Below are 23,169 nucleotides of genomic sequence, written 5' to 3'. Positions count from 1 at the left end.
CTGGAAGTGAAAGGAATACTAAATAACCAGAATCCCTCTAGAGGGGGTTCACGGACATTACAATAATGGAAATAGGTCGGAAAATACTGGCTGACTTGGATGAGGTTGTTTTTCTCATGGGAAAGCTGCAAAAGATGTATGAGCAAGGTCATGTTTTGTCTACAAGTCCTACAAAATTGAAGTCAACAGCAAATATATCTATGGAGTTGGAAAAGGACTTGACGTACAAAACCCAGGCAGCTGGACAAGAAAAGAAACTAGAGACTGAAGAGGAGGAAGAGATATATGCTGAACAGGAGGAGCAGAAAGGAGGGGCTGAAATGTTACAGAAGGCAAATGAGAGCCGGAGGCATGCCAAGATGGCTGCAAAAGAAAACAAGGATTGGAAGAGGAAAATTTGGTTTGAACCAACTTGGAAAGATCTTCTTTTGTGGAGATCTGAAGATCTAGGGGCTATTAAACTGATCAAGGTGGAAGCTGGAGCTTTTGGGACATTTGGATCTAAGAAACAGGACATGAGCTCCACCTTTAAACAAGGAGGCCTGGCTGGAAGGAATATGGACATTATAGAGAGAGTGCCCCCCCGAGACTGGGTGTTTATTACAAGGGACTTTCAAAGAAGCCGACAGAAAGGGACTGAGAGAGATTTAAGAGCCTCGGACGTGAGGTTGCCTGGCTAATAATGGATGGACTAATGGACTATGGTTTTGGGATTGAAACCGGGGAAGGTAGGGTGGGGTTTGGAAATCCAAAGGGGGCTTTATTTTTTCTATTCGGTGTTTAATTTTATGTTGTTATCAGTATAAGAATGGGGAATTCGTGGAAGGGAAATTGGGTCAACCTTAGAAAAAGATTTTTATAAATGATTAAGGTACATAAATTAAAAGTTGGTATATAAACTGAATTAAATACAATAATGAATTAAGGGTAAAAATTAAATATAAATAAACAAAATAACAAAGTAAGGTTAAGAAATTAGAGATAAGAACTTGTTGGATAAAGATTTGAATTTGGAATACAAGAAGGGGAGGTGAGGGGAAGTTGCGGAAAAAGGTTATTGAAAATTGGACTGTAAGGGATGAATTCTTTTTTCTCTTTTTTTCTTTTTGTCTTTTCTATTATTCGAAATTCTAATAAATATTACTTTAGTTGGTCTTCTACCTGTGGTTTTCCTGTCCTGCTCACCTCTCGTTCCTCTGCGATGTCATGCCTCCTGACAGCTATGGATAGCTTTGAACTCATCCAACTCAACTTGCTGCAATGTGTCTATGTGTACCTAAATTGTCTGAGGCTCTCCAACTATTCCTGATTTGATCTGGAATATGGGCCTTGGCTGAATTTTGTGCACAGTACTAATAAATATCCAGCTTTTGGATCAGATTTCAGCTTGTCACATCTATTAGCATGCATGATGTTTATGTAAACTTGCGTTCACATACGTATGGATCCTGAATGGACTTGAGCCTTTAAACTATATAATTCCAGGAAAGTCTGCATGTTTTATCCCCTAAAAATACATACGGAAGAAAGGTGTCTTAATTCACAGAGCATTCCTAATTTAAATCCTAGCAATATCTTTCTGATCCAAGTGGTATCTTTCTATTGCGCACACATTTTCTCAGGCTTTAGTAACCAAGACAAAATCAGGCAGAGCATTCACATAAAAGAACAAAATATGCAGCTTTCTGCTCTCTAACTTTATTGCATTCAAGTGAACATATATACAGAATGGGATTTTTAATTAAAGCATTATTTTTGTACTGCAGCCTGTTCCATAACTTATCTGTATTTTTCTCCTTTTTCAGTTGGAGAAACCTGCTTGATTTTTGAGTAGCCTGTAGTGGACAATTTCCAGTTTGCAGTGTGTGTGTGTTTAGCAAATACATTCATTATTTCACATATTTTGCTGTATGGAAGGCGAGCAGAGATGGACAGCATTAGAATTTATGACTTCATCAGGGCCAGAGGGCCAGAGTGATGCAGCTGCCTGGAGCGGCAGATGTTGAGAGACAGGGAGAAAACAAAGCTGTGTATATCATAACACCTGTCCAGCATTGCTTAAGCTAGCCTGCTGGCATCAGGGGGCAGTGAATATTAATGGCTTGCTGCTCATGTAGAATAACCTGTGGATTAGAACACAGCTCCCAGCTGGATCTCACAGCTCTCCAGATTTTGCGATGCAGTTTCGGTGCATGAAAGTGTTTACAAGAATGCGTGTTTTACATAAACGATGAGTACAAAATGCATATTTCCCAGATGAATGCGAAACATTGGAAGTTGTGTATTTTATGTAAAAGTATCACATTCTACCCCCAAAAAAATGTGTGCATGAAACAGATATAATTTAAATGAAAACATTCTTTTTTTAAAAAGTCTGCACATTTATTAATGTGCAATGTTCAATTAATGTGCACAGTCTGCGTGCATAATATCCAACTTATTCAAATCAACAGATTTATACTTGTTCACACACTTGAGCATGTGTAGACACCACTTCTACCTGTACTCATTATAACGTGTGTACAGTAATATAGGACGTGTACAAATGATTGCAGCCATCTGAACCTTTGAGTGAACAATGGATGGCAATTCCAGATAAAAGTAGTAAGTTCTCACAAATCTGTTTTCTTCCAATTGCAATCAAAAGCTTTCAAATGGAAAATTCTGAAATCATGTTTAATGTACACTGCTGCTTGGAGCTGATGAGGAGAAATTGAACTCAGTATTATCTTGCTGGGGAAATTAGTGCATAGATTAGATCTCAATCAAGTGATTAATACCATGGTACAGAAATATCATTATATGTATTGCACGATTCTGTCCAATCAGAAAGCCACACTTATATACATTATCGACCAGCTGCCTGAAACTGCAGGAACTGTTGCTTGGTTTAGTGGGCCATAAGTTTGTGCAAGCATATGCTAATCTTAGCCAAATCTTTTTAACTTCCCTTGAAATTCTAACAGATGTTTTGCTGTACGAGGGCTTATTTCAAGGACAAAGTATTACACCATCAGGAAGCATCTGTGGAAAGTTAATAGTGATGTGTCACTTGGAGCATATTACCAGAAGACACTTTTCACATGCCCTTATACGTTTAATAGTGTGCACTAAAGTAGGGATGGGGGATACATTTGAATTAGTTCATGCTTAAAGGTGACCCTGCCCAATTTACACTTTCCAAAGGAGTATACGAACTGATTGATATGGATATCTCTAACCAAGTAATGTGTACAAAAGGTAAAGTCTCTCTCTCATCTCTCTCTCTCTCTCTATCATCTATATCTATCTGTCATCTCTATCTATCTATCTATCTATCTATCTATCTATCTATCTATCTATCTATCTATCTATCATCTATCATCTATCATCTATCATCTATCAATCTATCTATCTATCATCTATATCTCTCAGACTTATACAACAGAAAATACTATTTAGGATCTATAGGGCTCCCTTACTTTCGTATAAGAAAGGCCTATCTAATGTAGCTCTTTGTTGGAGATGCAATATGGACAATGCTTCTTTGAAACATATGCTTTTACTGTGTCCCACACTCACTAAGTTTTGGGAGAAAATACTACATAAACAAGACACTATGGGGGGTGGATTTCAGAGGTGAATTTTCAGAGGTGAATATGTTTGTGAACTATATACCCATTGTATGGAAATTGACAACAGGACAGAGAAAATGGATTCTACGTGCCTAATGATGACCAAGAGACTGATACTGATGAATTGGAAGAATAGAGATACGATTCCCCTTAATTAATGTATTGACAGCATGACAACATTGGCAACATAGGAACAAATAGATTACAGAAGCAGACTTTCTTTGGATGAATACAATGATATTTGAAATGAGTTTACACAGAATATATTCGGTTACTGACAATTATATGTGCATTAGGGTAATAAGAATATACACATATGTAGGGCAATGTAACAGTATTTATTTTTCATTCTCATTCACTTTTTTCTCTGTCTTTTCTTAAATGCAATTCTCTTAATAAAATATTAATATAAAAATCTCTCTCTCTCTCTTTATATATATTCATTATGTTAGGGGAAGATATTTGGGATGGAAATGTATATTAGGCAAAATTGCATGTGAAATTTTAAATTTTAGGAAATTTACTGTGGGATTTTTATGAGAACTTAAGGGGGGGGAACGCACACTGCTGTGGAAATGTGTGGAATGGAATGGAATAAAAATTAATAGATTAGCCATACAGCGAACACAACTGGATTTTTCCATAACAAGCTACCCACATTGAGGGTTGCCAACCTTTCAGCAAGCCTCTGTAGCTGTGCGTTTAAGAGTGACTTGATATACAGCAATTAGTAAATGAAATTATTTTGATAAATGGTGATAGATGCCTACCAGTTCTTGGGTATCAAGTTGCTAATAGATGCAGAGCTGCAGAGGCTGGTTCGCCTCGCCTATCTCTCTAATATTCATTTGATTCTATCCCTTACTGAATCTTCACCCTTCTCTGCCATCAGAGAAAGTGAGAGAGGGGGGAAAAAACCCTGAATATATGAATATATGAATGTATATATAGAAAAGTTGTAATGCTGCCAAGGGTTGAGCTAGGTGCAATATCATTTCTGGCATCATATGTCATATTATTTATTTATTTTATTTTAGGAGTTTATAACACACCAAGGGTGGCTAGAGGTTAAATGATGTCTACTTTCTGCACCTACCACCAATAGAAGGAATGGAGCAGTTGTCAGGATCCCTGCAAGGCAGTTAAGCTTTTTCCATTTTCCTGTGCTGCTTTTGCTACTGCTCACTCCTGAAGGGAGAGGAGAGATGCTGGACCAACCCACCATTGATTAACATTGATTGATTGATTGATTGATTGATTGATTGATTGATAGATATGGCTTGATGTCAAACTTTTGGGTTGGAATGGGAGGTTAAGGAGGGGGAAATGTTGTATGTGGTGTGAGATATTAACATATTATATAATTACACACACACACACACACACACACACACACACACACACACACTTCTTCTTTTCCCATGGTATAATGCCTTTGCGTATAGTCTTCTTCAATGTAAGTTGCTTGGAGACCTTTGGGTGACTAGTAAATTTAATTCATAAATAAGTAAATTAATACAAATGCAGATTATTATTTTTTCTGATGCAACATTTCACAAAGAAATTGATCAGAAAGACCTGCAGGATAAGCGTTGATTACTTATATTTATAGCCAGCCATGTCAATATGGTGTGCATGTGAACTGGATATATACTCATATATGTTCTGGACTTCTAAATAATCAGCACTGGGTCCCACGGTCCCTGGGATCACTATTTCTGACTATTATGGTGATCTCTCCCTCCTAGCAGTTCCCCTTCTCTCCTTCTTTTGCCTACAGAACTCTGGAGCTGGTAGTTCTTGAGAGAGCATGGAACACTGGGAAGCACAAAACTCCCTCTCTCAAACAAAAAGGCTGAGTTTGACTGCATATCTCTTCTAAAGTCACTTCTGTCTCACAGCGGGGGCATGTTGCGCTCTGGCCTCCTGGGCACACTTCCTCCCACCTCAGCGTGGGTGGGACAACGTCCCGCATCATGGCGAGGTGTCCCGGCCATGTCACAGCACCGAGCGCCCAATCAGGAGGCTTGAGGGCATGGCTGGGACTATCTAAACCCTGGCGTGATGCCATTTCATTCCCTTTTGCCTCGCGCCTCGGTTCTCCCACCCCTTTTTTCAGGTTTCGCTATTGGCCTTGCCTTGGACTTCGTTCTGTTGCCTGTTTTCAAATGGGGGCCAGGGAGGATTTTTTTTCCATTTGGCAGATTGGCATTGGCCACTTGGTTTTCACCTACCTCTCAGCAATCGTCACAACTTTGTAAGGTTTGGCGGTTAGGTATCGGAATAGCAGTGTGTGGGGGAGGGGAAGTGCGACCATCACCTGCCCCTCCATGCTCTAGGGTATTCCGTTAAAGGAATCCAGGGGTCTGGGTCTTGTCTGAAGCCCACAGAGGGCTAAGGCCATGCCACAACCCCAGGGAATGCTTGAGTCAGTTCAAGTCGGCAGGGGTCCCCCTTTGGGGTTTACTCTTAGCAGACTTCCAGCAAAGCAAGCCGGAAGTCAGATATAGTCTTATTTGCCAATACCTAAGCCAATATCGCTCACATTCTATAATCAATAAAGTTGTGGCCTAAATTACACCCATTAACATTGACCTTAATTACTGTGTCATCTTGTCTTTATTCTGGGGACTGGGTTTGGGGGGCCTTGAGGTGCAAGTAGGCCTTAGGTTAGCAGACCCCCCAAGTTTCCCTATTTTCCAGGGTCAGTCCCAGATTTACAGAAGCCGTTCCAGTTTCTGAATTGATCCTGGAATGTCACATTTTCCTTAGGATGTCCTATTTTCATCAGAGAACTATTGGAGCATATAGAGTTATGTGACCTCCAAGCCAAGGAGATAAGTAACAATACAACCTTTGGAAGGCAGCCCTGTATCAGGAAATTTTTTAAAAAAAATGTTTAATGTTTTGTTTTGTTTTTATATATGTTGGAATCCACTCAGATTGGCTGGGGCAACCCAGTCAGATGGGCAGAGTATAAATAATAAAGTATTGTTTTTATTATGGAATAGGATGTTCCTGTTTTCATTTGAGAAATGTTGGAGGGTATGGCTTGGCAACTTCCTGTTCAAAATGCTGTGTTTTATCTACAGTGTTTTGCTTCTAATTTGCTCCAAGATACTGCACAAGAGCTCAACATTTAGGCACAAGGAAATACGTTTATAGAGATATCTCCAAACATGTTCTATAATTTAGACCCATCTTCCGCCTGGGAGGGAGCTGTTGCCTGGGCCGACTCCCCTTGGACCCCCAAGGCCTCTGAAAAGCTTGTCCTTCCTTTCCCCACCTCAACCCCCACCCTTGGACCCTGTCACCATTTATAATGACTAAAATGCCTTTAGACCTAGGATCATAGAATCACATTGGGTGGTTTTTATTGTGGAATTCCTTCTCAGAGTTTACCCAATTTCCAGGGCAACAGACATCCTTTGGAGCTGTGAGGAAATAAATGGCTGGTGCCTTAACCTCCCTGTCAAAAGACGAAATGGTCCTTCCGTAAAGATTTAATGCTTTCTCTCCTTAAGGAAAATATTAAGTGTCACAACGAGCTTTTCCAAATGCAGAGCATGTAAGCGGCAGTCATGGAGGTTTAGAGGATTTGTAGCTAGTTAATGTAATCTTAGCTTTATAGCAATTCCCCGGATGTTAACCAGGAGGACACATGAATAAATTTTCCCTTTTAGCATCCGAGTAAAAACCTGTAAGGGCTGAGGGGTGGGAATGCACCACTCGATTAATTATGCATGCGAAGTTAGTTCCAACCAGAGTAACTTGTCAGGTACAGCTAATGCAAGTGACGCGTGACCCTGAGATGTTCTCTAGTCAATTCCTGTAAAAATAAAAAGAGCTTTTTTTTTTTTTGCTACAAAGGTCTTCAAGACTTCCCAGTTTGTCTCCAAACAGCATGTTTAAGAATGATGTGTTGGGCATGCAGTGAAACTCTGAGCTACTTGCCCTGTAGTACTAGGAAGCAGATTTCTTTCCCTGTTTAGAGCAGGAATGTGTGGATCCTATGGGAATTCCCCCCCCCATTGAAATTCTTTGGATGTTCCACTTGAAATGATATCTCCACCAGCACTTCTTGACAACCAGTATATTGAGCATTCATCCTGATTTAGTTTCAGGGAATTGGATGGCATTGGCTTCGCAGGGAGGCTAGGCAATGTGTCAAAGCAAGTGTTATTCCACATATCCTGCTGCATTTTCCTGTCACTTCCCTTACACAAAAGTCTGAGGGGGGTTCTTTGAGGGGGGGGAGCAGGTTTGCTACGCAAGAGATCCAAATCAGCATTAATTGTGTAACCTGAACTCCCCTTGATGTGACTGACTCCCATTCAAAATCAGCAACATTTTGTAAACACCAAGAATTCACCTTGATATTCCTTGTGTCTCCCATGATAGATGGATGTCAACCATTCTACTTTAGGCAAAATTCAGTATCAACTTCTAGATATGCAGAAAGCTTCAGAAAATGTTGCTAGTCCTACAGAAACACCTTTGCTTTTCGTTATATTCCCCAAGTATTTCTTGAGTAGGAACCCCGTGCTTCTTCTCAGAATGTCACTCTACATGATATTGGGGGGCAGCCAGAATTGTGCAGAAACCCCAGCGGAACTTCTAACAAAACAGGTTTTTTTGCTTCACTTGGAATTTATTGGAAGCCCCACTTGAACAACAGCTTCCAACTTTCTATCTGCATTTTGCTTTAGACAAAACGTGGCGGCACCTGAAGCTTTAAATAGTTATAAATAGTCATGATGACTGCAGCATAATACAGTGGTACCTCGGGTTACATACGCTTCAGGTTACAGACTCCGCTATCCCAGAAATATTTCCTCGGGTTAAGAACTTTGCTTCAGGATGAGAACAGAAATCATGCTCCGGAGGCGCGGCAGCAGCAGGAGGCCCCGTTAGCTAAAGTGGTGCTTCAGGTTAAGAACAGTTTCAGGTTAAGAATGGACCTCCGAAATGAATTAAGGACTTAACCCGAGGTACCACTGTATGGCCTTCAACATACCTATCTTTCTGTGGACAGCTGCACACAGTAGAAAAATAATAACAATGCAACTGGATAAATTCCAAGTGGGAGTGGCAATTTATGTTTTGGAGGAGCAAAGGGAAATAATATGTATGGTACATGATTCACAGCAACATGGATATGTTCGAGGCCAATCTGCAAATTGCAGAAAGATGGTGTTTCGTAAGTAAAGAATACGTTGTGGCTGCCCTTTTAAACATAACAATAAGAGGTATATGTTATCTTGAAGATATGGTTTCTGCAAGCAGCTCCAGATGAGCTTGTTCCTCCATTTGCAGCTCCCCTGCACCAGCTTATATATTTGGTTCAAAATCCTGGTCACTAGAGACTTAAATAGCCTGTGTCCTGCACGTCCCATGGAGCATAACCTCCCATCTATAGTTCTCCATTCTTAAAGTCTTCTGAGGTTTCCTTGCACCATATACTCTTCTTTTGGTCTAATTCAATCAGCTGAAACCTAAAGCAGAAGTTTTCCAGCGGTGGGACTGTCATTGTTAAATGCTTCCCCTAGGGGTGGCTAACTTGTGGCCCTACAGATGTTGGACTAGAACACCTAACAGAGGAACAGAGGAAGGTGTCTTACACTGAGCTCAACCATGGGGCTATCTAGCTCATTATTTACACTGACTGTCAGTGGCTGTCCAGTGTTTCAGATGGGACATTCCCCACTCTGTCTGGTGGTGCTGGAGATTGATCACTGGACCTTCTGTATGCAAAGCAGTGGTAACTGGGCTATGACATTTCCTGTTTCACCAGATCTTACCAGCTAGCATGGCCAATGATCAAGGTTGATGGGAACTGTTATCCTACAACATCTGCTAGGCCACTGGTTAGTCACCCCTGCCTTAGAAAGAGTTATATTACTTTTTCAAATCAAACCTGAATTTGATTTATTTCGTTTAGATCTTACTGAACCATCATGAAAAATTGCTAGAGTAAATGTTTCTTCCCTAAAAAAATGCACCACACTATGCCTATCTGTTGTATCAAAGTTTCTGTACAAAGCATTTAATCTCTTTTTCCTCTGCTTAGTCTATTGAATGTACAAAATGGAGGAAGCTGTGTTCTCAGAGAAAACAATACTGTACTGATCAAATATTTGTTTAAATTAATTCATGGGGGAAAGTCAACAACAGCGAATATCTCCTTTGGAGAGCCCCCCCCCCAACGGGATTAAAGTAGTAGGGAGATGGGGGGGGGAATACCCATTCTGCTTGCCTTAAAGTTTTTACTCCACAGTAAATCCTGGTCCAGTGGATGTAGATTTTGAATATGCAGTCTGACTGCCAACCTTCACAACAGCATTTATTGCAAGCAAGAGCAGTGCAGTGTCAAAGGATTTAAAGATGCATTGACGTAATGATCTGTAACCTTACTGCAAGTTCATTTCCTCCGAATTCTGGAAAATATAGGATTTGGCCAACAGAGATACAGGACTCTATGGGAATGCTGATGACATCATGAAGGCATGCTGAAGCCCAGAGGCCTTTTCATCTTCCATGGCCCATGGCCCATGGATTGAGTTTACTCAACTTTGCCTAATATAGCGGACATGTGTGAAGGCCAGGAGACCTCCAGATATCTGTCATGTAAATCTAGTCCAGGGGTGGCCCATCCCATTTTTCTGCCTGGGATGAAATGGAAAGCTGATCTTCCCCGCTGTGATGTCCAAACCTCACTTACCAGGGTGGCATGGGGCCTTCCAGTGAAATTTCACAATATCTGGTGGAACTCTCGCAAGAATTTGTGAGATCTTTCCCAAAGAAAGTGCCACCACCACACAAACCCAGTGATGACAGGAGCTGGCAGGGTGCCTGTGTGGGTGCTACCCCATGGGAGTCCACCACCTAAGGCAGCTGCTTCAGCTCACCTCATGGGTGGGCCAGCCCTGAGTAAATCAGAATGGTTGAAATTTGAGATTTTATGCTTTCAGCTTTTCATGCCAGATCTTCTAATGTTGTGAATGTCTCTGAGCTGCATCAGAGAGGAAACCTTTATATGTGACCACAGGACTCAAGGGCACACAGTTTTGTTTGGGGGGTTTTTTAGGACAAAGAGAGCTTGGGCCAACTAGGATGTGTGCCAACAAGCAAGCAGGGCGAGTCTGTCTACAGCACCTTTCACCTTTCCAGAAAATGCTGCAGTATGAGATAAGATTGGGTTCTCCATGAAAATTTAGATCCAGCATTCCAGATAATGGCAAATTAAAGGCTGTTGTTCTGTACTTCCAAAATGTGTGGCCTTGATCTCTCCCATCTTTATTAAGACTTCTGAACTTGTGGGTATTCAGTTTTTAATTAAAGTTCTGCAGTAGAGCCACATGGCAATACTATGGCTACTATAAGTCGAAAAACTCATTACTCCACATAATGCACAAAGATCTAGTGATGTGATACAGTTTCCATTTACATTCCCTTTTATTATCTTTGTTGCTGATGTCACCATAATTCACTAAAGAATTTACAAGGGCCAAAGTATTTTCTCACTTACTTAGAGTTGCTTTGTATTTCTCTCAAATAACATGGGGTGGGGGGACTGGAGGAAGCCATCATGATGCTGTAATGAATGTGAACCTGGTTTAAGATCCTTGCTTTGTCATGAATCTCACAACATCCCTGTGATGGAGGTTGATGAACTTGCCTACCCATCGTCTCATGTTGCAGGACAAAATCACAAGTATTGATTCTGATTTGCCATTAATTTGTCCTATCTAAAAGACCTGGAATATCAAAAGAAATGTTTTCAGTATCCAATCAGACTGAAACAAAGTGATTTGGTCAAACACACTCAGTGAGCTTCAGAGTCCATCAGGAATACAATATTATGTCTTCCAATAAATAGTTCATTATATTTTCCAATAAATAGTTCATTTAAAAAGACAGGGACATGGAATCTGTGGCACTCCAGATATTGTTCCAGTTCCCAATATCCCTGACCATTAGCCATGTCGCTTGGGGCTGATTGGAGTTGGAGCCAACAACTTTTGGAGGGACTCAGGTACTCAACTCTGTAATAAGGAGAAAATTTGTCACTTAATTTGTTTCCATCCATCTCCAACTTCTCAAAAGATTCCATCAACAGTGTCTCCGGAAAATCTTACACATTGATTGGGAAGACAGGCGAACTAATATCAGGGTACTGGATGAAGCAAAGATCACCAGTGTTGAAGCAATGATTCTTCAACATCAACTTCGTTGGACTGGTCATGTTGTGCGGATGTCTGATTATCATCTTCCAAAGCAACCACTCTATTCCGAACTTAAAAATGGAAAGCACAATGCTGGTGGTCAACAAAAGAGATTTAAAGACTGTCTCAAGGCAAATCTTTAAAAAATGTAGTATAAACACCAACAACTGGGAAACACTGGCCTGCGAGCACTCCAGTTGGAGAATAGCCTTTACCAAAGGTGTCATGGGCTTTGAAGACACTTGAACTCAAAGCAGAAGGGAGAAATGTGCTAAGAGGATGTCACGCTTGGCAAATCCACACCGTGATCAACTCCCACCCAGGAACCAATGTCCCCACTGTGGAAGGACGTGTGGGTCCAGAATTGGCCTCCACAGTCACTTACGGACTCATTGTTAAAACCGTGTTTATGGAAGACAACCTTACTCAGCTACAAGTGATCACCAAAGAAGAAGAAGAATGTATATATATTGAATGTTCCTCATTTTTGATCCTTTAACTTAATTTAACTTTAGTGTAAACATTCACATAGCGGCACATCTAGGGAATTCCAGCACCTAGAATTATTGGGTAGTTGCAAGGGCCTGCTGTTGATGCCTGTCTTGCACCCTCCTTAATTGTTCCCCCCCTTCCTTCTATCCATCCTTCTTTTGTCTCAGCACTCTGAACAGCATCATGCAGCTGCATGTTTCCACCCTTTTAAACTTCCCGTGTTATCAGATTCTATCCTTAACCTGGAATTAACTGCAAGGGTGGCTGAGTTTTTAATAGTATCTCTTAGAATGGTGAATGGCACCATTTAGCAGGAAGAAACTCCAATGAAAATCCTTGTTATTACAAATTTTACATGACTGTTTAGTGTGTGTGTGTGTGTGTGTGTGTGTATGGATGCTTTATGATGACCTATATTTGTAATGCCTAATAAAAGTTTAACAAAGTTAGTAAATTTCCTGTAATGTTCCCAGCTTAGCATCGTTTTGAGTGCCTGGCATAGCTATCACCCAGCACTGCTTAGAGTACTCCCACCACACACAGATAATCTGTGAACCACACAATTCAAAGAAGAAGAAGAAGAAGAAGAAGAAGAAGAAGAAGAAGAAGAAGAAGAAGAAGAAGTCCACCAGACCCAGATAGCAAGGGGCTCACCAGAAGGCTCTCATCCTAAAACCCTCATAAACCTGGAGCTGGGTTGTTTCCCAATGTTAATCCTACTCAGAGTAGACCCGTTGAAATGAATGAGCACAAGGCAATCCTCTAGTCTCCTTCCAGAAATCAGGGCATACTTTCCATGTCACTCCTTGCCTTGAAGTTCTAATGTGGCACCATTGCATGCTGGGACACGTACTCTGTAAATACTCTTCTTGAAAAGATTCACAATAGCTATTGGGAGTTTATCATGCTCGATTAAGGTAGTTGCTGATTTTCTTACACACACACACACACACACACACACACACATATATATATATATACTGGTCACTCATTCCATTTTTGTCCTGGGCATGAAACTAAGTTCCCTGGGCAGTTTGCAAAAACATATAAAAATATACAGTTTGCATAAGTGGAATGTTTTCATTTGTGTCTCAAATCAAGAAAATGTCCTGTTTGTAGGTGGCCGAAAACACATATCATCATAGCAGTCAGATTCTTTTCTTTTTCTCTTTGCAATTCATGAATATCTTGGCCTTTTAAGAACAAAATGCCAGAACCAAGTATCGAATCTTTACAGTTATGGATGCAACTGAAGCAATGAAATGATGATGTATCCCAAAGGCATATTAGTTGAAAATATGAAATGAAATCATGTGTGTTGTTTTCAAATTCCACGCTTTGTGACCCAGTGAAAGGCAGACTGGAGAACGATTCATGAGAAGAGAAGTTGCCATCCTTGAACTCAAGCTGCCATCCTTGCCTTGAGTGTTTTTGCCGTCCCTTCTCGGCAGCAAAACAAACAAACAAACAAACACCAGATGATTTATTGGGTCCTAGGCAGACCATTGCTGCTGCACGGAAGAAAGCAGCAACCACTTTACAAGCATTAAATACAGACATAATAAGATTGTGTCAGGAAGGATTATTATTAGAACCAAACTATAGCTAGTGCAGAGCGTGGTTGTTCAGACACTGAACAGGGTGACAGAATGGGATCATCTAATACCAACCCTGAAAGTAATGCACAGTACGCAATTCAAGGTGCTAACATTAGTATTTAAAGTCCTGAATGACCTTGGAACCATGCATTTCCAGAAATGCCTTCTCCATTACCAAGATTTGCTAGAGGGGCCCTGTTAATGGTCCTGGACATAGACCATTTGGCAGGTAGATGAACTCAGGCCTTTTCTGTGGTGAATCCATGAATATGTTGTCCTTCACAGAACTGTGTCCGTCCTCCACACCTTTTCACTGACGGCTAAACATTATTTCTCTCTCTAGGCCTTCAGGAAATGGTGAGCTTCTGCTTCCTGGAAGGTACAGATTTTATTTTGTGCCTTAATGGGGTTTTTATTATTAGTTTATTTTTACTGCACTCCAATCACTTGGTAGGAAGGGTGGGGTGAGAAATGGCAGCTAACTAACCAAATACAAGTGCATTGAGTAGAAAGAGACACAATTATGACAATTTCAAGTTTTGTGTTGGCTCTGAACACATTAGCATTTTCTGGGGGACAGGACTAAAAGGGTGTCTTGCTGAAATGCAGTTCAGATGCCTTTTATCACCATTCATTCTTTTGGATACCAGAAACAAAATTAGATTTGTAATTTTGGGCATGTAAGGAAGATGCTGGGCATCTACTTACATGATGTGGCCATCTATATTTCTAATGTTTCCAACTGAAATCCCAGCCTTTTTGTTCGACTGTGACTCCATAATTAGGTTTATATCTCATTCAAATAAGTGGAAGGAGACTTCAGTATGCATTCACTAGCCAAGCATAGGGAGACTTAATTTCCTTCTTTAAATGGTGTCAGGCAATGACAATTTAAATTAAGTAATGCTTCCCAAAAAAATGGAGTAAGGGTTTTAACTGTCTCAAATTCCTTCCTGCTTGAATGTGGTACTTTAACATGAGACTTGAATTAGTTTCACTGTAAATGGGTTATGGTTTGAGATGCCTTCAGTGATTCTTGTCTGAATAGGTACTTATATGGAGAAGTGTCAGGAGACTCTGCTATTTCCTGCTTTAAGTAGAAAGATGTAAGATTATCGTTATACACACACAACACACACGAACAACTTTTCTTCTACTAACTTATGTGGCATTGGCACTTCAAGCCAAATGGCAAATTCTTGTTACTCTCTGATCTACCTGGGTCAACTAGTGGTGGTGTTGAAACTTGAAATTAGTTGGTTCATAAATTGAACCTAGTAGGTTTGCATTTCTTCAATGTGTTATGAGCTCTGACACTGATCTAGTAAACATGAATATTCCTTTTGTCATTCAAACTAATATTGATTATGAGCAGAAATGTGGGGAAATTCAGTTCAGTTTCCATTTAAAGGTGACTCTACCTAATTTTCACTTTCTGAAATGATATGCATTTCAATATCCATCGATATTCACAGTTCTCTGAATTTTGCAGTGCACTTCTCCAACCAAATAATATATGCAAAAATTAATATACTAGGGTATAGTGTGCATAAGGATGTGCATTGCTTATCAAAAAACATGTATATTAGGCAAAAATGCACACAGATATGTTTATTAGGAGGTATTTTCACTGAAATGTTTATGAATTTTAATGAGGACCTTTTTAAAAATGCAAACTGATATTGAAATGTGGGGAACTGAATTTAAGTTTGGGGGAAAATGAGAAAATGAAATTGACAGATTGTCCCATCCCTCATTATGACTTTGTTTCTATTTTCCTGTACCTGCATAGCTGGCATGATACTTAGTTGTTATGCTGCAACCTTTTACTTTTCAAAAAGAATTAAAATATCCCAGTTACAATACACAAATATGCAGAATGATTTTCCTTTTACCGTTCAGTCCCCTGTATAACCACATCAGTAACTTGCCAGTTTTTATGCTCCCCTGTCCCACCTCGTGAACCTTGCAGCCACTTTCTCCCTCTATGGCTGCCACTACATGCTAATCTACTGCTGTAAGCAAAGCAAATACACATGATAACCGCCAATCAGAGAAGGGTGCATTTGGACTTTAGAATGCACAGGGCAGAAAAGAACACACCACGGAAGGAGATGGTTTATGCATTCACACACAATTCATTTATTAGGATCCTCATATGCAGGATTTTGCTTTTGACTTCCACGGCCAACTTTGACCTTTCTTCTCCTGTGACATTTAATAAAGTTGATTTGCGTCTATTAAACTTACCCATCAGCATAACAAGTTACAGTAAATCACTTGCAGAACTCATACAAGGAGATTTAAACAGCTGGCCAGGACGAGAAATAACATCTTATATTGAAATGCCATTGCCATTTTGTACTGCCTTTGAAAGATGTAAGAAAACCAAATGCATACATTGGAGATCCTGAGCAGACAGATACTAATGGTGGTTCTTCCATGCCATCGAATAATTTAGTATCTCCAGCAAAGGATTTTCTACTGAATGTATAAGGTTCTTATTCATGAATGGATTGCAAAATATTGTGTTGCTATTTCCAGCTCTACTTCAATGTGTAATTTCTTTAACTGTACCTGACTGTAAGGCAGCAATCTCACATGCATCTACCTGGAAATAAGTCTCATTGAACTCATAGTTTCATTGAATTCATAAAACTGTCCTTATTTAGGGAAATATACAGTCAGATGTGGGGAAGCTTGTTATATGTGAAATCTTTAGTGCCTGAGGTAATTTCAGCTATTACCTCTCTATGTACCCACTGCACTCTATTCTGACACAACTGCTCTTATGATAACTGCCTTGTATTCTTTCAGCAATGACCTGCTCTTAGTGATGCACAAATCAACCTAAGTCCACTTTATTTTCACTGGCACTCAAACACAGGCTCATTTTGTTCAAATTTATTGACGTAACGCATGAAAAGTTCATATTTTAATTACTATATGCATTATCATATGCATTTAATATACTTTTCTGGAGAAGAGGGACTGGTTACAATGAATGAGCTGTGTCCTCAGAGGCCTCAGCCATGAGATCCTCAATTGTTTTTGATGCTCCAAAATGTATGTCTACTGAGGAGGATTGCCACCAGAATCTGCATTATGCCAATTCTGAGGTAGATTTGGATGATCTATTTAAGCACAGAGATATGGAAGAAAATCAATGGGAGGGATCATAATTTCGCATCAACATTTGTAAATTTATGTAGTCCTCAACTCTGCAGTCTCCGGTTGTCATCTTTCATGCACTTCAGAATAAAAAGCACATTTCTGTAAAGTCACAACTATGATACCGAGTGTACTTGGTGAGGATTTTGTTTCCCACTGTCCACAGATAAAGATCAACTTGTTGAAAGTTTGATTTCGTCTTACTTTGAAAGCAAAACAGAAACCGTGTTTGTTAGTGCTGACTTTAACACGCATTGGCCCTGAACCTGCACTGGCTCTTAAGTCTCCCCAGCCAGTTGGCTGCCCAGTTAGAAAAATAATTGTCAGGTCCCATTAACAGAACATTGTCATCTCTGAATCAAGTCACCGTGTGTAGGACCAGATGGTGAGGGAAATGAGAATTCCCTTGGTACAAATGCCATCTGACGTGAAGAAACAAAGCCCACTTGTTCTGGTGTGTGAAACAATGTTAACTTATGACAGATGAAGTAGTTTCTCTGTGTTTTGTTTTGTGGTCCAGGTGGACTTATGATTTCATCCTTACATTTTATGAGGGTGATTAACTAATGCCCAAAGTGTAGTTTGCCTAATGTGGAAATGTTTGCTTTGTGAGGGGTTAATTAACGTATCAGTTCTTCTAAATGTTCTTTTTGTGTGCACTATATCCATGCTTAGTCAATTAGTTTCCAAACTTTTATTCTTAAAACCCCCCACACAAAACCACATATAGAACCTCTCTAACATTAGCAATTGCTCAGAAGTTGTTAATAGCTCTCGTGAGAGCACTTCTCTCATCCAGTATCTCCCACCTTATCAAAAGGTCATGTTAATTAGAAGACCCTTGCTGGGAATGAATCAATGTGTCAATCACAAGGAACCCACAATGGTGCTTCATTTGGAATATAGAAACTTCAACAAAAATAATGATATATGAGAGCAAAGACTAATTCTATTTGGAAGAAGTTCAACATGCCAAATAAACTCATAATGAACAGATGGACACATTCAAAGGAGATCTTTAAACTGCTCCTAATGCTTTGTCTTCAGTTCAGCCAAGAAGCTAATTGCACATCTTTTGTTCTGTTCATGTTTTACTGTCCTTACCGAAAGCAGAGTGATCATCTGAAAGTGACAGGAGACCTCTTCACTGGGGCAAGGGGCTGGGGACAGTAGGGATCTTTGCATAGATACAGTTTCTCTTTTTAAAATATTTTAGCATTTTTAGTGCCTATTTATGCCATAGCTTTTATGAATACCACAGCAGTTTTTCCAGATGGCATCTGACACTCAGAGAACACAAAGCCTCATATTCCATGGCATCATGGACCATTCCTTGTTTTTTAAAAAACAGGTAATCATGTTCTAAACAGAGCATAATTGTGTTAATTTATATTGAGGAGGGGCATCAAAGGCTATCCATAATGTTCACCAGCTTTCTTGTGGACGTCAAGATTTCAGAGTCCCAAAATAGTTCATGATAAAAGTTTTCACTGCTAAGAATATTTGTTTCAACCACCCCTGCCCCTCCATGGAGATAGCTGAGTTGCCCAGTTCTCTTTGTTTTTCGTGAGATAGGCAGAGAACTTTCTTTTTAAAAAGCTATTTCCCGTTTTTGCATTTCTCCCTCTGCTTGGTTTTTGGATAAATGTACTTAAGTAGATTCTTGAAAAGGTTGAGTTCTTCAGCATATCCTGATTGGGTTTTGCTCACAACCTCCTGGGCCACTAGGTGCTCACTTAGCTTCATGGAATGCAAAACGAATTTTGTAACATTTTGTAAAAATGTCTGTCCATCTCCAGAAGGGTAAACCACTAGCCTAAATTGAATACTTCAGAAAAAAAGCAGTAAAATCAATCATCAATTAAAATACCTGCTGGAGGTCTTTCTTTCTTTCTTTCTTTCTTTCTTTCTTTCTTTCTTTCTTTCTTTCTTTCTTTTTTAAGTCTTCATTAGACACGAGAGGAAGAGGAGACAGGGCGAAAGTTTCATTGCTAAAGCAGAAATCATCCGACTGATGGAACTTTCATGCTAGTGTTATGTTGAATTCCAACCTGTTAATTTTTCTTTCTATTAAACATATTCCCAGTGCTCTGCAGCCTCCCTAACTTCTTGTGCTTTCTGATCTTAAAAGCACCATGACATCTTCCCCTGATCTGAAGACCCCAAGACACCAAATAGAAGATGCCAAGCACCTGAGAGTGGTGTCATCACTGTTTTCATTTTTAAATGAAGTCTTACCTTTTCCCTTTTTTTTATTAAAAAAAAAATTTATCTTCGCAATAAAAAATGCAGTAGGAACAGTAGGCAACCTCTCTACCTTCCTCTGCCTACAGCTGAGGATGTCATGGTTCCCCTAGTCCCAGGAAATTCTGGCACCAGGAAGGCTGCAGAGTGGAGACTACTAGAGAGATGACTTGAAAAATGCAAGCATGGACACTGACAAACACCCCTTCACCACCTCAAAAGTAAGCTAAACAAAAACCCATGAGAATTCTGCCAAAATTTCTTTCCCCTTTTGAAAGTTTTTGAAAGCAATTTCCCCACCCCCACCCCAAAAAAATTAATAGTTGGGAAAAATGCAGGAGAAATATTCCAGCAGATAACTGTAGCCCATAGAACACTGGTATCATGGCTGATAACATGCCATGAGAACCTTTATGCAATAGCTAAAAGGACATCTGAGATCTTTTCCAGGGTTTATCTTTACTCCCCTCCCCTTGCAATTAACAGTTAAAAGACCTTGATATTCAGTTGTAGTGTGTTGATTACAGAGATTTTGTGTCATGCCATAGATAAACATTCTTCTGTATGACTGTATTAATCACTTGATTACAAGAAGATCTGATTGAGGTCTAATTTATGTGCTAATTTCCCCAGCAAGTTAATGCACAGCTCAATTTCTTTTCATCAGCTCCAAGTTAGAGTGTACTGTAAACATGATTTAGGCATTTTCCTTTTTACGGTGTTCGATTGCGGTGGAAAGAAACAGATTTTCAGATAATGTCTCCTGCTGCAGGCAACTGAATGCAACATTGTTTAAGGTGCATTTCATTGGTGGAAAGGAGATATCTGCAGCTTTGATCTTGGTCTGCAGAACTAGTGATGCACCAAGCCAAATGCAGCTCACCACTCGTGGTTACCAGCTGTTTGACAACATCCCAAATTTTGTAGTTTGGGGCTGGTCACAGAAACAGGGTTTTGATTGAGCACATGGTGGACATAGGCTGCTGTAAAGCACATAAGCTTCTGTTAGGCTTTGAGGGTCACAGATTATACAGGGTTTTCCGCTTTAAGTATCCATCTAAGAGTGAGCTCCCTCATTCTCATTCAGAATGCAACAGGAGCTCCTGAGAATGCAGAGGATTCCATTAAGGCAGGCATGTCGTGATCTACTGGTAGATCACGGTGGTGTTCTAGGTAGATTGCAGGACCTCTGGGCTGCTCCTGATCGATCCCCCAGAAAAGCTTAATAAATCTGGGTCACCCTCCCCCCCCCAAAAAAAATCAACAACTCTTGGCAATGACAATGGGTAGATCACTGCCAAGTTTTTTTAATAGTGGGAGTAGATCACAGTCTCTTGGGAGTTGGACGTGCCTCCACTAAGGCATGCCGTACTTGTTGCTCTCCAGATCTACTTTCCCCTCTGATGACCTACGTAAATGCATTGTGCTCTGGGACTGCATTCTGACCTGTTGGGACATGACTCTGAAGGGACCCAAGGCAGCCGCCTTGCTGAAGCCAAGCAAGTCTGGGTCTGCTCAGTGCATGGATGTAGTAGATAAATCAGTGTACATGTTCTGCCCAATTGTCTCTCTCAAGTTCTCAGACTTGCCTCCGCTTGTGCTTCTAACCTCTTCATATCACAACACAGATGTGCATTGCCTATTTTCCTGTTTCCTCTTCCATCAGCTTGGCCCAACCTTAATATGCAAGAACCGCACATTTCTCAATGGGTTTCCCACTTTACTAGTTATTCATTCTACGTATTCTCATGCCATCCTTTGATACAAATTCCCAGGGCATTCTAGGTAAGAAGCAAACACAAAAACAATTTGGATACAGAACAGTGCTGATGCAAAGAAGCATAATAATAGGAATGATAAGGCAACAACATAAAAAAACACCAGGCAGGAACAATCAATATCTTATACCTAAAAGGCATTGAAAAATAGGAAAGTCTGCTTTCTGCCAACAGGACAACTAAATAAAGGGTAGGTGAACCACTTTGGGAAGAGCATTCCAGAAAATGTTAGTTTAATGCCTATGATTCTGAACTATTTTATTGTTAACTGATGTGCATACTCTTTACTGGAACTTTATATATGGATACAAAGGCACTGATGCCTCATCCCTATGACACACCCTCTAACTAGAACCCAGATTTTCCACCTAGCTGTTTTAAATGTCATGGCATATGTTAATGCAATCATTTCATTTGGCCAGAACTCATTTTCTAGTAGAATGTTAGCATGGATACGGGATACAGTTTAACATCGGAAATTGCATCTCGTTTAAGATTTGCATTTGAAAGGCTATGACTAGTCAGAGGAGATAAGTGAAATTAATACACACTTTAAAGCATTATTTTTCTTATATTTTGGTTAATTTGTGATGAGTTATTATCGAAAGAAATCAATCAGTGTGGCTAATGAGGTATTCTTTTTTTAATGATGACAATTTCCTAAGGAAAGAAATTTCTGTTCATATGTAAATTAAGGCTACGGTTAATGAATAAAGGCAGACTATCCATCTTGACTGGAAAGGCAAAATAAAGGGGGGGGGGACTATTTTTTTCTAAAGCTTTCAATGTTCCCTAATTGCCAAAAATAGTCTATCTCATTTTCCTGTTCTTTTGGGGAAATTAGATTTATAATAGGTAGTTATTTAAAATTGAACACAACATGAGAAAATATGAAAATATTGAAGGGCAGAAGGATAATATTCTGGTCAAATACTGTTTTTATTGTTTTTATTTTTAAAAGTAAAATTGCTATTTACAATCAGTCTGATGTACATAAAACAGCCAACCACGTGTAAAAACAAATGCTAAACTCCTCTACTTATATAATCAGACAGAGTATACAGATACCCAGTAAATGAAATGATTCTGCACTATCTTGTACCTTGGTGCACCAGTAATTTATAAATAAAACACTCAATTATGCCTCAAAAAGATTTTCAGGTCGTATATGTTTTTTAACTCTGACCATATTTGTTAACTTTGCCTTTGATGTACACAGATTTAAAGGTAAAATAAGAACATATTGCCCCAAGGCAACAGGTGAAAATGTGAATCCACTTTTGCATCGCAGATGGAAAACACATCCTTACACATATTCTGCAGTGCAGCAAGGAATCACATTAAACGCCTCTTCTGCAGATGCACACCTCAGTTTTGGGGTGTGGGGAATGCTTGCCAATAGATTTTGCTAATCTTACACATGCTCTTTTTGATTCCCTTTCATGTTACTTAGATGGTTTGATCAAGCTGGAACCTCCAAATTTGTATTGAAACTTCAACTAAGCTGAGATCCAGTGACAACATAGTGGTACTGAAATTCCCCCCCCCCCTACATTATTATTATTATTAGTCTTAGGAAACTTATACATGCCCTTGCTTCCCTGGAATGGTATCAGATGTGCAAATGTGAAGCTCCCACCTCAATAAATCAGTAGTGGCTTTGGCACCTCCATATTTAGCAGGAACATGGGTCCCAATCCAGTGAGGGAAGCTAGAAATGACAGCTTTCCTTTCATGAGGATTTCCTTTGCTGGCTTATAAAACTGAGCATGGAACTGAATGTTATGAAAGTCATGAAGCTGCTGAGATCTCTTTCCCTTCTTCCAACAAATCCCTATTTTAATATGATGTTACATTATCGCATTGTGTGTTACCTGCCCCCCATCGTGTTCTAAACTGTCAGTGGGAGAAGAGCAATGCCCATAATAATGACACTGAGTTATCCCTTGTATTAAACTAGTGGTGGGAAATCTCTGGCCTAATTAGGCCTACCAGGCTGAGATCATATATGATATCAAACATGGGGAAGCTTGAGCTGTAGCTTCAA

The sequence above is a fragment of the Podarcis liolepis genome (genome assembly GCF_965112155.1).
Source record: "Podarcis liolepis genome assembly, chromosome: 8".
Taxonomy (NCBI): domain Eukaryota; kingdom Metazoa; phylum Chordata; class Lepidosauria; order Squamata; family Lacertidae; genus Podarcis; species Podarcis liolepis.
This window is presented reverse-complemented; position numbering follows the sequence as displayed.